Raw genomic sequence first — 13,990 nt, forward strand, 5'->3', positions numbered from 1 at the left:
ATCGTTCTTTTCAGTGATAGTTTTGAGTCTTAGGATTTCAATTTTGGACGTGTGGATTTTGGACCTCACACATTTTCTTCAGCATTAAATGTCTAGGTCTGTTGTGGGTGCTTCAGGGAACCTCCTGTTTTCTGAAAGCCCTCTGAGCTTTTCAAAGCATTCCTCTGCTGGTGGCCCCCTCCACTCCTTACATTTTAATTGAGCCGGAAGACTAAGGTTAAGTCACTGGGTTTAACGATAAGTATTCCAGCAGTCTCTCTATGTGCATGTGTTCCATGCTATCCTCAACAGAATGCCTAATGAAGAAGCCACATCTTCCAGAGAGAGAGGGAGAGAGAGAGAGAGAGAGAGAGAGAGAGAGAGAGAGAGAGAGAGAGAGAGAGAGAGAGAGAGAGAGAGGCATGTTATGCCCTTAAAATCACGAGAAGAATTTTTCCAGGGTTTTTGAACCCCCACCATCCAAACAAAGCTATACAGGACCCATGTAACTCAACACCAGGGCAGCTTTTCCTACAGAATATGGGGATGGAGGCTGTGTGACTCAATATAGCCTTAATGTCAATGACCTGAATTGAAACTAGAGTCCCCTTTATCTGCTAGATGCTTTGGTTACTTGATCGATGAAAACAAGACATTGTTGCCAAACTGATGTGTTAGGTTTCCTCTTACTAAGAATCTGTGAGTAAACTAATGGGGTAGGTGTTTTCTCCTCAAAATTCAAGAACTAAATTCACAGACACTCAACCCGTGTTGCTGATTTCCCTCACTAGGTTTCTTCAACAAATGAAGTTTGACTGACCCAGTGAGGGAGGGAATTAGTTAAGCCCAAGAACCCCCCTACTCCCCACTTTCTGGTATAATCTGCAAATATCTGGCTTCTGGTTTTCTGTGCCTCAGTTTCCTAATCTTTAAAATGGAACTATGTTTTTGGAAGCATGAAAGGATTCATTATAGTAAATACTTAAAACACTTCTTGATATGAAAGTCTAGACTTTGAGTAATAACATTTGTGCCCAGGGAAGACCCTCATGCGCCCTGACAGGAGAGAAGCCACACATGCCTAAGTAGGGCAGAAGGGAAGCAGTAGGGGAGAAGCCTCTCTCTATACCTGCCACTCGATCCTGTCGAAAAAGGAAAACTTTATTTATCTAGTAAATAAAGTCTTTCTTCTCCCAAGTGGCCCTGTGTATAATCCTGCAATAAATATTCTTTTTTTCTTATGATTTATAAATATAGATAGGATAGCTGAAGTTGGGACTCCTCTAAAGTAGAATCTGATCCCCATTGTGGTAAAATCATCCACCCTTCGCTCAGAGAGCTCTGCCCTTTGTTGGCTTCAGCTTCTCTCTTTTGAGCATTGCGTCTTCTGTGTTCAGTTCTTGCTAAACATGGAATGAGGTCAGGCTTTTAGCACTTCTAATAATTCTCCTTTTCAAAGGTCTCTCTCTCTCTCTCTCTCTCTCTCTCTCTCTCTCTCTCTCTCTCTCCCCCACCCCCCTTTTAGGCTTAGGTTTGCATTAACCCTCATTAACTCTTTCTTGAGCACAAGTATTGGTTTCAAGCCAATGCCAGAGGACATTAAACTTGCAGCATCTCCTGTCCCCAAGCTGGGACCTGGGAAAGATGTTTCCAAGTTGACTCTCAGATATTGGCCAGATCCCTCCTAATCGGTTCACATAAAGGTGTATTGCTATTCAGATAATGTCTTCCCTGCTCTACAGAAGGTTGTTGTACTGAGCTGTGATTGTGACAAATGATTTACTATTAGGGACATTCTGTAATTATTGTTCGGTGGGACCGCAGACCGATACATCATTAACATGATAGACGGGCTTTTATATCAGCAAAAATAACTAAATTAATAAAAATGGCTTCATTCCAAACCCTGTCAGAAAGCCAATACTCAGAACAATCAAATAGCAGTGGTACCTGAGAACGCTGTGGTTTATATCCCAGACAAATCATGTTTTATGCATAAGTAATAAAATATTTGTATTTATAATCTCTGTAATATGGGATGGTGTATGTTATAAAGCAGTAGATTTTTATAGAAATCAGAGCTAAACAAAATAGATACAAAATTTAAATATTTTGCTCCCACAGGATTTAAATTTAAAATGTATGCCTTTATGTACTCACGTTAGTTTGAAAATACTAAAATTTGCCAATGACATTTTTTCTCATAAGATCTCTTGAACAGTGAAAAACATTTTTAAAAAGATCTTAAAGATCAGCATATATTTCCCTTCCCTCTCTCCCTCCCTTCTTCTCTCCCCTTTTTCCTTCCTTCCTTCCTCCCTCCCTTCCTTCTTTCCTTTCCTTCCCTTCCCTTCCCTTTTCTTTCCCTCCCTCCCTCCCTCCCTCCCTTCCTTCCTTCCTTCCTTTCTTTATTCCTGACTTCTTCCTTCCCTCCCTTCCTCCCTCCCTCCCTTTCCCCTCCTTCCTTCATCACTCCCTCCCTCCTTTTCTTCCTCCCTTCCTCATTCCCTCCCTACTTTTCATCCTTTCTTCTTTCTCCTACTTACGTCCCCACTTTTTAATCAATAAATCCCTAATCATTAAGTATTTAGCCTCACAATTTTTACTTGTCTACCCAGAATACCACGAAAGAAAGATGTATTTTTTTTAATATATTCTGTAAGTAGAAGCTATGGAAACAAACTGTGAACCATAAGCACTCATGCTAAAACTCTTTAAAGCATATATAAGTACGACTCACAGTTATATTGCTAGATTCTCCCACTTTACACTGACAATAAATTTCAATGAGGAGTGACCATTAAAATAATGGAAAATCAAGGCTTAGACTCAAGAAATCAAGAAAGGGCTAAAACAGAGCTTAAGTGGTCTTTGATCATCTCTTCCTTCCTCCTTGTATATATTTCAATATATTTGAGACACTATCATTATCCAAAAGTCTTGCAATGAGATGTTCTTTGCCTTCCAGAACTCTTAGTATTTTGGAGTTGAAAAATGCACATATCCATATGTTAGCCACCATGCCCATCACTAGTGGAGTTGATTAGAACCCAGTCATCTCTCATTAAGCAACAGTGAACACCGCTGCAAAGAGAGGAAACACAGAGTGTACAAGTACAACCTTGTCTGATCAATCCCATTTTGCTACACATGAATTCAAGTTGGGTGATGCTGGTGTTCAGGTATACCTAACCACAACCTGGTTCCTGCAGACTCTTAGGATAAGAATTTACAGAACTGGGAGTGGCAAAGGGTCCAACTCAACTATGCGTATCCAATTACTCAAAAACAGCCTAACTTCATTTTTGTGTGATCCTATTTTGGATTTAAGCAATAACAAAACTTTTCAGAGCACTTTTAGTTTTAATAACACAGTTGAGATGAATGGAAAGTTTTATCCCCTGCCATTTTACAACATCTGGTCCTATCATTAATACCCAACATCTAAGGGGCACATTTATGACCTCCATTGCCAGGTGGTGTGTGGTCATAGCACACAGTTTCCACGCATGCTCAGTGCTGGTGCTGTGTGCTCTGTTGCTGTTCCATATTGTTTGTATTTGTCCTTTGTCACACTTCAACGGGCTTTTTTGACTTTTAATGCTTTCTTTAAAGATTAAAATTCATGCTTCAGTAAAATGCGCTTTCTTGCTGAAGCTGTTGCTATTGTAACACCCTAGACCTTTAAGAATTGTGTTCTTGTTGCTCCTTAATTCTTCAGAAATTTGAGTGACCTAATGCTTCACTCTATGATAAAGCCCAGTCATGGCAGAAATTGTTTAGAAAGGTGCTGCTGGCTTTGTGGAATTGGTATAAGTGTGCTTTCTAATTGTCTGCTTGTTGGATATTTCATTTAGAATGCTGTTTTAAAAGCAAGACCTCTCCCTAAAGTGATTTCAAAGAATGATGCTGTAACAACTCAGCCCTTCCAGTGTTCCCTGCAAGCCGGAAATCATTCTCCAGTGCAGCTTGTGACTGGGAAATTGTATGCAGTATAGCTCAAAGAAACAGAGAAGACACAGAAAATTGGCAAATTTTGAAACTCAAAGGAAGCTAAAGAACCATCCTATGCAGTGTCCCCCATGGTGACAGAAGGCATGTATGTAACCAGAGTCAACCTTCCTAGGGTAGACAGCAAGACCCCCACAATTGATTTTATGGCAAAAGCTTGATTGAGATCTATTTTAAACCTCATCTTCTCGGCTTTGGACTTCTCTTCAAGGAAGACAAATGCCCTTGAAAAGGAGTCTTAAAAGTATGATTCACAGACTCAGGAAGAATTACAGGATGCAGACAGCCTAGCGAAGTGCCTCCCCCAAGGACTTCATATTTCCTTCCTCTTAATCTGAGAGAGCCATTAAAAAGTTAGCCTGTTCCCTGGAGGCTCCTCCTCAGGATTCTCCTCAAAGGAAATGCTCACACGGAAAAGGTAATTTACCTAGACATGGTTTAAGAAGCAAGACTCCATTTCAGAGATTGGCAGTGCCTGGGTCTCTTTTTAGGACTCTTCCTAAAGTTAAGTAGCAAAGAGAGAATCAAAGGAAACATGTATCACAGACACACACACAGCACCCCTGTACCCATTATCATGTGTAGTCAACTCCCAAATTTGATAGCTTCATAGATAATATACAATCAAACGATACACATGAATCACACTCTCCCTCTGCAAACCAAGCTCCTGTTACCCAAATTTTGTATTCTGTCCAAAGAATGTTTGTAATTATTTGAGCTTCTAGTGGGAAATCTTTTTTTTTTTTTCCTGAGGGGTCGGGATGTGGGAGGAGAAGGAGATTCTTTGCTCTGGACCTTAGGGAGTGCTGTGGTCATTCCGCTTCACAGGATTTTAGGAAAGCAAACTCAAGAGATGATTCCCTTTTATGGCAAAATAACTTGGATGGATTCGCCTTTCCAAAGTCCATTGGAAACAAGACATGTGCTTGCAGAATCCTGCAGCTGTATCTACGAGAACAGCTTGGGGTCCCATCTTACTGGTTTCCTCTACTCATCCCTCCCTCCGATTTGATTTCCCTCCTCTATTCTGGAGTAGCGTGGCAATCTAGAGAAACATGAATGAGCATGTTAAATTCTCCAGTTTCCCCTCTGAAAGCCAATTGTGTTCTGTATAGATGAGAAGTTGACAACCACAGAGCATTTATTAAGAACGTTCAATTCTCTCAGTCCAGGGTCACAGTGGAACTTTAGCAATGGCCCCGAGAACTCTCAGTTTTGTTGCTCCAGTTGAATGGGGACATGCACTCAACCTCTGCAGACCGGTCCTTCAAAGGGTTACTAAACAGGTGGTTGTTAGGAGAAAATGGGATGGGATTATAAATATAGAAAAATGTAGAGAGAAAATCGTGATGTTAGAGATGGCCCTATGAGATGAAAGCTTTGCCTGTCAATACAACCCAGGAGACTGAGGTGGACCAAGGGTGGCACATCCACTGGCTCATGGTTTTAGAGGTCTGAAGGGTGTGCTTCCTAAACACTGGTAGATCAAAGGTTTCGATCAGGCAACCATCTTGTTGCTTCAAAGAACTCAATGCTTTATGTCTGTAAGCCTGAATCCTGGCACTGTCCACTAACCCAACAGAAAGAAGGTCATTCAAGGGAGCTCTGCGCATTCTCTCCCATGCAGCATAGCTTTAATGTGCATAGCAGTTGTAGCATGTGAATAAAAATCAAGCAGTGCAAACGGGGATGATTTCAACTACATCACATTTAAATAATGCATTTATAGAGCAAATTTAGGACAAATGACCGAAAGCATCCCTTTGGTCACCTAACATGCCACTCTCTGCAGTAAAGCTCCTCAGATATACTAAGGATTCATCTCGTTAGTGCTTGTCCTGTGAAACAGGAAAAACAGTGAAGAAAAATTCCCCTCTCATCTTATTTGCTTTGCACAAAGCTCAATCCCCAGGCTTGCATCTGAGACTCACATTTTTTTTTCTTGTGTGCTTCCTTCTGTATGTTTTGGCCGAGTGGGTGGAATTCTCCCTGATAAGCGGACCACCAATCCAGTGTGCACTGTGTGGGGTTGGCCCAGTCGAGTGGGCCCCACTGGGCCCCCCAGGGAAGAAAGCCAGGAATTCACAAGGGTTGATTATTGCCAGGGTTTTAGTTGTTTTTTCTCTTCCTCTCTCCTGTTTCTAAGCTATGTTCTTCCTTGTAAATCAATGCCTAGACTTGGGAGGCTAAGCATCCACCCTGATGGAACCCAGTCTCTGTAAGGGCGCAGCAGTGGAGATACTTTACCCAGGGATTTCACTAAGCCCCTTTAAAGAGTGACCTTGGGAGGCAAAAGGGAAGGGTCAGCCTGTGTATTGTTACTGGAGGCTTGCAATGGTTTAAATGAACTTCCATGGGTGACACATGTGAACAGGGAGCCTAAAACTATTTTTACTCATTAAAGTCAACACTTCACATCTAGCTTTTCATCTTATGTCAACAACACATCTGTCCACTGAGAATTCTGCCTTTAAAAAGTACAGAAAAATAAAACCATCAGGATTTTTTCCTATTGTGACTTTTCTAAATTTAAAAATATACTGCTTACTGTGTCTACATGTGTGGGGCAGGATAGACGAGTGTGTCCAAACACAGGTGTGGAGGTCAAAGGACACGTTTACTGAGGTGACTCGATCTCTGTTCTCTCAACCTTTACGTAGATCCAGGGAATCAGACCCGGATCCCAGACTTGGATGGTTAATGCCTTTCTTCATTGGTTCAGCTATATTTCAATCTAATTTTATAAATATGTATTCAGAGACCACATTCAAGTCACTGGGTGGGTTCTGTGTTGGTGAAATTAAGGTGAAGAACCAATATTGATATTTTCTCTCACTGTTCTAATAATTGGTAAACAAATATATCTTATCTTCATGTGGTTATCAACATTTTCTTAATAGGCTTGCTTATTACTGTGATCTCTCTTGTGTGCGTATGTGTATATAGTTGCTTTTATGTATGTGTACCTACTTACTGATGCCGTTCTCTAGCCTGCAAGAGCACACAGCCCTGGGTGTTCTCATGCCTCCACCTCTCCACCTCTGGTGTTGTAAATCTACTTCAACACTCCAGCTTCCTAAACGGGCTCTGGGATCAGAACCCAGGAATTTATGCTTGTACTGCAAGCACTTGAGAAAATGAGCCACTTCCCAAGCCCATGTTACTGTGAGCAACTTTTCCACCACCCCTTTGTATTTATTTTGAGAAGAGACATTTGTCGTATGACTGAAGGGCAAGAATTCATTACTTCATTTTTTGATCTAGGGCTTTCCTTACAACTTGCTCTGACCAATAGGAAGTAGTAGAAATAATATGACTTAAGGGGTTTTATAAGTGCTGTGGCTATTTTTTTTAATGCCTGGGCAGCATTTTCTCTCTCAAATGAGAAATGAAGAGTGTGCATGGGTGAATTTCCCCAACCTAGGCAGCATGGTCAAGCTTAGCAATGGCCAACTAAATCCCAGATGACCAACAGAGGACTATAAAAACACAGTTCACTAAAGCTAATAAGGTCTAGAACAGTTGATTGTACGATGGAAGTTAACTGAAGAAATGATCACATTCATCTATTAATTTATTCATTCATCCATTCTCAAACACTGGACATTCATCTGCTAAGCCCAAGTGCATGGCAGAAGCCTGAACTGCACAGTTGAGACTTCCAAAGGACACAGGTCAACGGAGCAGTAAATAAATGGGCATGCAAAGTGTTGAAACCAAGGTGTGACCTGAGTATAATGGTGAATCCTCAGTGGGGGCGTCACACATGTGGAAAGGGGGTTCAAGTTAAATCGTGAACAGGGAATTAGGAAGGCAGTAGAGTCGAAGGAAAGATACACACAATAGCATTTCAGGAAGAGAAAGTACACAGCAGTTGTAAACACTGAGAAAGAACTTTGGAGTGCCTGGCTTAGAAAATGAAAGTCACATGCAGAAATCATGCCTTGAACTTTCTGGAAATCCGCATGGCACTTCCCATAGACAGTAAGGTCAAGTGTAGTTGAAAATGTCACAGCAGTTTTCTTGGTCCTCATCTAGAGAGAAAAGTAGATAGGGTGTTTGAGTAGAATCCCAGCTCTCCATCTAACCTCAGAGCTAGCTAGCTGCTTGAGACTGTGAGAAGGAGGCAGGATGCCTTTTGATTATTTGTGCTGTTTTTCTCTGCACTTCCTGCTTTGATCTTAGTGCACAGGGACCAAAACATTCTTAGAGAAACTACTTACTTCCTGGATATTTTTGGCATTCCTTGCATCAGGAAGTTAGTGGAAGTATTAGCGCCCTCCCCCCCCTTTTTTTTTCAAGAGATTTTCCTTTCAATCTTGGATGGGGGATGCAGACACTTCCTACCTAAACACCCAAGGCTTTCACCATTTGTACTGTGCATATTTTCACCGTTATACACAAAGACTTGTAGAGAAAAATGATCAGGAGGCACTTAAAGGGCCCACAGCCATGTTCTGTTAACTGCCAGGATTTAAGACTGCCAATTACATAAAGCTATCATTAATCAGCGATATCTGAGATGTGTATGTGTCCTGATAAGAAGGCTGTTCTGAGGTAGTAGCTGGCTTGCTGTTTCCTCCACTACAGAACTGGAAGGGTCTCCTCTGGGGACAAAGAAATGACTCATAAAACAGCCTACTTTTTTTAGATAAAAATAGAATTGAGCTTTTGATCTCTGGCTCAGGTGGTTAAAACTGGTCTCCCTCAATTCTTGACTTTGTATGGGCTCAAACGGTCTAGAACTTAACACACACTGTGGCCAAAAGTTAAGAAGAGAAAGAAACAAGATAATTCTGATGTTTTATTTTAAAAATAATAAAAACAACCTGGAAAGTAAAAATGGCTCCCAGGGTGCTAAACAGAAAGGACATTTGTTGCTTTTTTCCTATGGTATTGTGGTCTGGTTCCTGGTGGGAAAGGCAGTGGTCTTAGCATGTAGGCGCATGAAGGGACCAGGAGGGAAGTCGGAAGACGACACTACATCTTTAAACTGAATTGAATGTTCTGTGACTTTAAATAAAAGCTCTTCTGTTGTTGGGCAAATAAATTTAAACCACTTAACATGGCAGAGAAGGTCAGGCAAGCTTATTATAGCGATCATAGCGTTACAGCTATTGCCATTGACCGCTGCTCTCTGGAATCACCAATAATCAGAGACCGCAAGCTGTGTTTGCTGAGAAAGGTCATCATTCATTTTTTTCAAAGCATTAATATCTTTTGTTTGTTTGGCTCAACATGAAACAGGAATCGATAGAGGTAATTCACAGAGCAATTAGCCCCTCATCTGTCAAACGGCATCTGGGTGTATTTAACAAAAAGACCTTTGGAAAGGTTTAAAAAGAAGGAAAGTGCTTGTATGATCAACAATTTATATTTTCTACATGACATGTTGTGTATGTATCTGTGAAAAGGGGGGCCTTGGGAATAAGAAAATATACATAAAGTGTGCTATAAATCTACACTTCAATGTTATGATGTGGCTGTGTAGGGATAGACCCAAGCCAGCTCAGATTACATTCTCAGGCTGTTCCCATGAAGACAGTAAGGAGTAATAGAAATCTTTGTATCATGGACTCACAGAGCTGGGATGCTTGGATTTCTCAGGAAGGAAGCCCTCTAAGACAAACTGAAGGTGGACAGTGTAACAAATTGAAGAAGGTCAAGCCTGAAGAACAAAGGGTCCCATTTGGGGTCACGGGCCATGATTTCTGTGCAGGGCTGGGGTTCCTCTGAGGTGGGTCACGGTGATGTGTTACATCCTTGCCAGGCTTCGGGAGACTTCTCTGCAGTACCGACTGTCCCTTGTCATCGTTCTTAAAGGAAAGATGAAAAATGAAATTTAACTGCGAGTCCTTTGTGTTGGAAAGAATGAATCCTGATCATGGTCTATGTTTCTCTACAAAGTTTCAAATGCGTGAGCCACAGAATAGAGGTGATGCATTTCAGAGACACAGACTTCTGAACATTTTAACACACAGTCTTGTCCGCACATTCACATAAACGCTATTACTCTCAGCAGGACCAGATGTATTCTGTTTTTTCTTTTCAATTCCTGTTCCTTCTCCCCCCCACCCCACCCCACTTGACTTTTCTTCCACAGCCCTCCTTTCTTTTTCGCTTTGGTCTTCATCCAGACTAAAAGATCGTGGCCAAGAAAGAAATAGAAGATGCAAAAAGAAAGTAGTAAAAGCCGTACTTATTTTACGCTTTGATGAAGCACCCTTCGGGGCTTGAGTCTAGTTTTAGTTTTAGTATCTGAGCACTCTGACATCCCATCTATCCTTTAGGCTGTGTCTGCCTACTTAGCAATGCTTTTGTGCAGAAGTCACAGAATAAAGGTAAGTGGAAATGCAGGAGACTATGATAAACTTCGAACTACTATAATAGAGAGAGAGAAAAAAAAACGAAGACCACAGTAAAATATACAAACATGAAGCCATGGCAAGGTGTGCCTTTAATCCCAGCACTTGGGACAGGGCAAGCAGGATGAGCTCTGTGAGTCTGGGGATAGTTTATTATACATAGTGAATTCCAGGCCAACCATGGCTATATCCTGAGAAAAAAAAAATTAAGTAAATAAAATAAAGGGCAAAGAAAGTAAATAATCCTTCAGCATAATAATGACCTTGAGTGGAAGGATCCCGGAGGTTACCGTCACCTCACTCATGACCTTGATTCACTACATTCCTATAACAAACACACACATTTTCATCGGAAACCTTACAATATTGTTTATACCTATTGTGGTCACACAGTATTTTACACAGATCCCAGATAACCAGGGTTTGTGTATGGTTTGTAAAGGACTGCCAAACAAATGATCTATATGTTTCTATAGAAATGTCACAGAATCTGGGGTTCCAATAGGGAAATCAGCACTCACTGTGCAGCCTGGCTGTCAAGACAGAAAAGAGCACAGGCTACAGCTAGGTTTCTGAAATACTGACAGCCCCCGATGTAAGAATTTCATGTCAAATATGTGGGTCCAGCCCACACTATTGAATGTGCTTTTTAATCCTGCGGTGGGGGGTTCTTCCTCCTTGCAACTTTCTTTTCTGTTTATGTCAACTGTATTAGGCATTTTTCCACTCCTTTACAGAGCAGCTCACTTTAATTAGAAAGGATCTCCGTAATCCACAGATATAGGCTAATAAATATTCTCCAGACTTCCTATTACTGAAGCACACAGTGCAGTTAGCCTGGGCTCTAGCTTGCCTCCATGAAAATACCTGAACAGCAGTTAAAGTCACCCCACTTCCCACACGGGGTGCATAAGCTCCCATCATTATTTTTTGCTAGACTTTCTAAGGGGTGTGGATCTGGCTTCCATGGGCTTTGAATGATCTTCTTGATTTGTAAATCAAGCCTAAGTTAGAAGGATGGACTGCCACCTCCTCTGGGCTCTGCTTCATGTCACAGGGGTACAGTTCATCAGACAAACACCTCATAAGCATCAGTTCTGGCAGGCTTCCAGGGAAAACCATGTCATGCCATTGAATAACATTTAGGACCCAATCTCTCACTCCCCCTCCTCTATAACTAAATAAGTTGGGGAAAGGTCTTGGCCTGTCTCAAGATAACAAGAAGTTTAAAGGACTTACTAATGTTTCATGCTGCAGACACAGAACATTTGGGGAGGGAACCAAAGCAAGATGGTGGCTTTCCTGCAGTTCAAAGGCAGCTCTGATAATGAATGAATACTGACAATCTTTTTTGTCCCCTGATGTGTGTAAATCACCCTGCAGACAATCTGAGGGACACTGGAGCTGAGAGATGAAAGAGAAAGGACGCACATGTTTCTAATGCTCGTCTACACAGATTCTCGTCATCCATCGTGAGAAGCAGCAAGAGTTTGCTGCAGATGCCTGGGATCACTTCCTGTGCTCTATTCTGCTGTTATGGTGTGAGAGCTACTGCTGAGAGCCATGGGATAAGTAACCATTGGGTGCTCACCAATCAAACTTTATTGCAAACACTGCAATTTGAATTTTTAATAATCCTTTGTATTTTAAAAAACCTGCCACAAAATATCCTGAATTTTTCTCTATTCCTTTACAAATGTGAAATATGCTTTTCAACTCACCACTGATTAGAGATCTTCAAGCGTTGGAGCTGGCACTTGAGTCCCCAGAAATTCAAGTTCTGGTTCAAGAATGGTGCCTCCAGCATGGCTCTGCTGGCTACTTCTCAACTCCGGGGTTGTGGGTTTGGTGTGGGTGGTGTGATGGTGGGAATGGTAGGGATGGTGGGAGTGGTGGGGGTGGTGGGGCTGATGGGGATGTTGGAGATAGTGAGGGTGGTGAGGGATGGTGTGGTAGGGTGGTGGGGGATGGTAGGAGTGGTAGGGTGGTGGGGGTGGTGGGGTGGTAAGGTAGTAGATTTATGGAGGGTGTTGTGATGGGGTGGTGAGGTGGTGGGGTGTGGTGGGGTGTGTGTGGTGGGGTTATGGGGGCGGTAAGGTATTAGGGTAGTGGGGTGGAGGGGTTATAGGGGTAGTGGGGTAGTAGGGTTATGGGGGTGATGGCATCATGTTGTGGTTTGGTGGTGGGGTTATGGGAGCATTTCCAGAACTCAGCTATCATCGCCTATGCACAGAATATTCTTCATAGTTGAACCTTTTCATTTTCTCTTCCTTTCTTTCTGTATGCAGAATATTTCAGAAGGGCACATTGCACTTTGTAAACTCCTTGGATTTAAAGGAGAATCTTAATTGTGTGAGTCATCCATTTGGGAGAGGGCAGAGAACCAGATCAAATTAGACTGTCAAGCCACGATGCTTGCTCAGGTAGAACTCATAATAATTTAAAATGCTATTGAAATGTTTAATTAAATTATTATTTATTCAGGTAATGAGTGCAAATAATTTAAAAATTATTTTGTGAACTATTTTGTAGCAAAGGCACATGTTCCCTTTCTAAAGCAAGTTTAAATAGAGTTCAAAGCCCAGCACATGTGTGTGTGCTCCAATCTATCTGAAAGATGTAAATTGAAATGCTAATAATGTTTTGGGAGATGGTAAGATTTGAGTATTGTCCTGTCTATACATTTCAAATATTTTCCTATCTGTACTTCTTTTATAATCAAGAGAAACCAATTAATGTTTCAGGAGTAACCTTTGCTTGCAAACGTGTTACTATAGAAAGACTTCTGCTTCTCCAGTATGCCCTAGAAGGGATCATAGAATTATCAGGATGATTTTCTGACCCTGCGAAGACTTGTGAGAACATTGACGTTAACCTCCGGTGAGCTCAGAAAAATAATTATCTGAAATTTGCACAAATTCAGAACTTTTATGACATGCAAATAAAGAAAGGGAGAAAAGGGAACAGCAGAGAATACAAGCAAGATCTCATAAACAGGACAATGGTAAATGCATGTGTAATGATATAATAAAAGTTACTAGATTCTCAAAAAAAATTTTTTGACAGGTCAATAGAATTGAATAAGAAAGAATCAACAGACCTCCCTTGTCTCTATTCGAAAAAGAACAAAGCACGTATTATTCCCTGACATTCCAAATTCTTATTTATATTTACGACCAAAGCTTTCTTAAATGCTGACCTTTCCCTTCATTTATTTTAATGATGATAATAATAATAATAATGTAATAATAATAATAATAATGTGATAATTGGCTGAAGCAAAACAATTAAACTTTCATTGATGGAGCATAGTAATCACAAAAATGATTTTCTGACTATTCTGTGATAATTTTTTATTTCAATATTTTTTAATGCAGATCTCAACCCACAGACTGATGCATGATTCCTACATGCATGTTTGCTCCCAGTTACCTTTGCTCATCATATGGCAGAGAGGAATATGAGAAGTTATCTTCTGCTAGGTTAACAAGATCTTGCCAAGGCACTCTGAGAAGAAGGCTGTATCAGAGGCACATTACTGCCCGGTCTGGAGAAAATCAAAATCAAAATACCCTTATTGATATCGGTCACTGCTTGGAAACTGTGTTAGTACATGATAGTAATAATAATAA

General features: G+C 41.1%; 1 long non-coding RNA gene across 1 annotated transcript in view; it reads right to left on the reverse strand.

Annotated features, from left to right (window-relative positions):
• Positions 1-9,564: 9,564 nt before the first annotated feature.
• Positions 9,565-13,990, reverse strand: part of Gm36212 — a 30,822-nt gene continuing 26,396 nt past the window's right edge. Inside the window, exons 4-5 of the long non-coding RNA XR_882211.2 lie at positions 13,791-13,905; positions 9,565-9,809 (exon numbers count right to left, since the gene is read on the reverse strand). This is a non-coding gene — a long non-coding RNA (predicted gene, 36212). The remainder of the gene's footprint in view (positions 9,810-13,790; positions 13,906-13,990) is intronic.

This window comes from Mus musculus, chromosome 7 (genome assembly GCF_000001635.26).
Source record: "Mus musculus strain C57BL/6J chromosome 7, GRCm38.p6 C57BL/6J".
NCBI classification, from domain to species: Eukaryota; Metazoa; Chordata; class Mammalia; order Rodentia; family Muridae; genus Mus; species Mus musculus.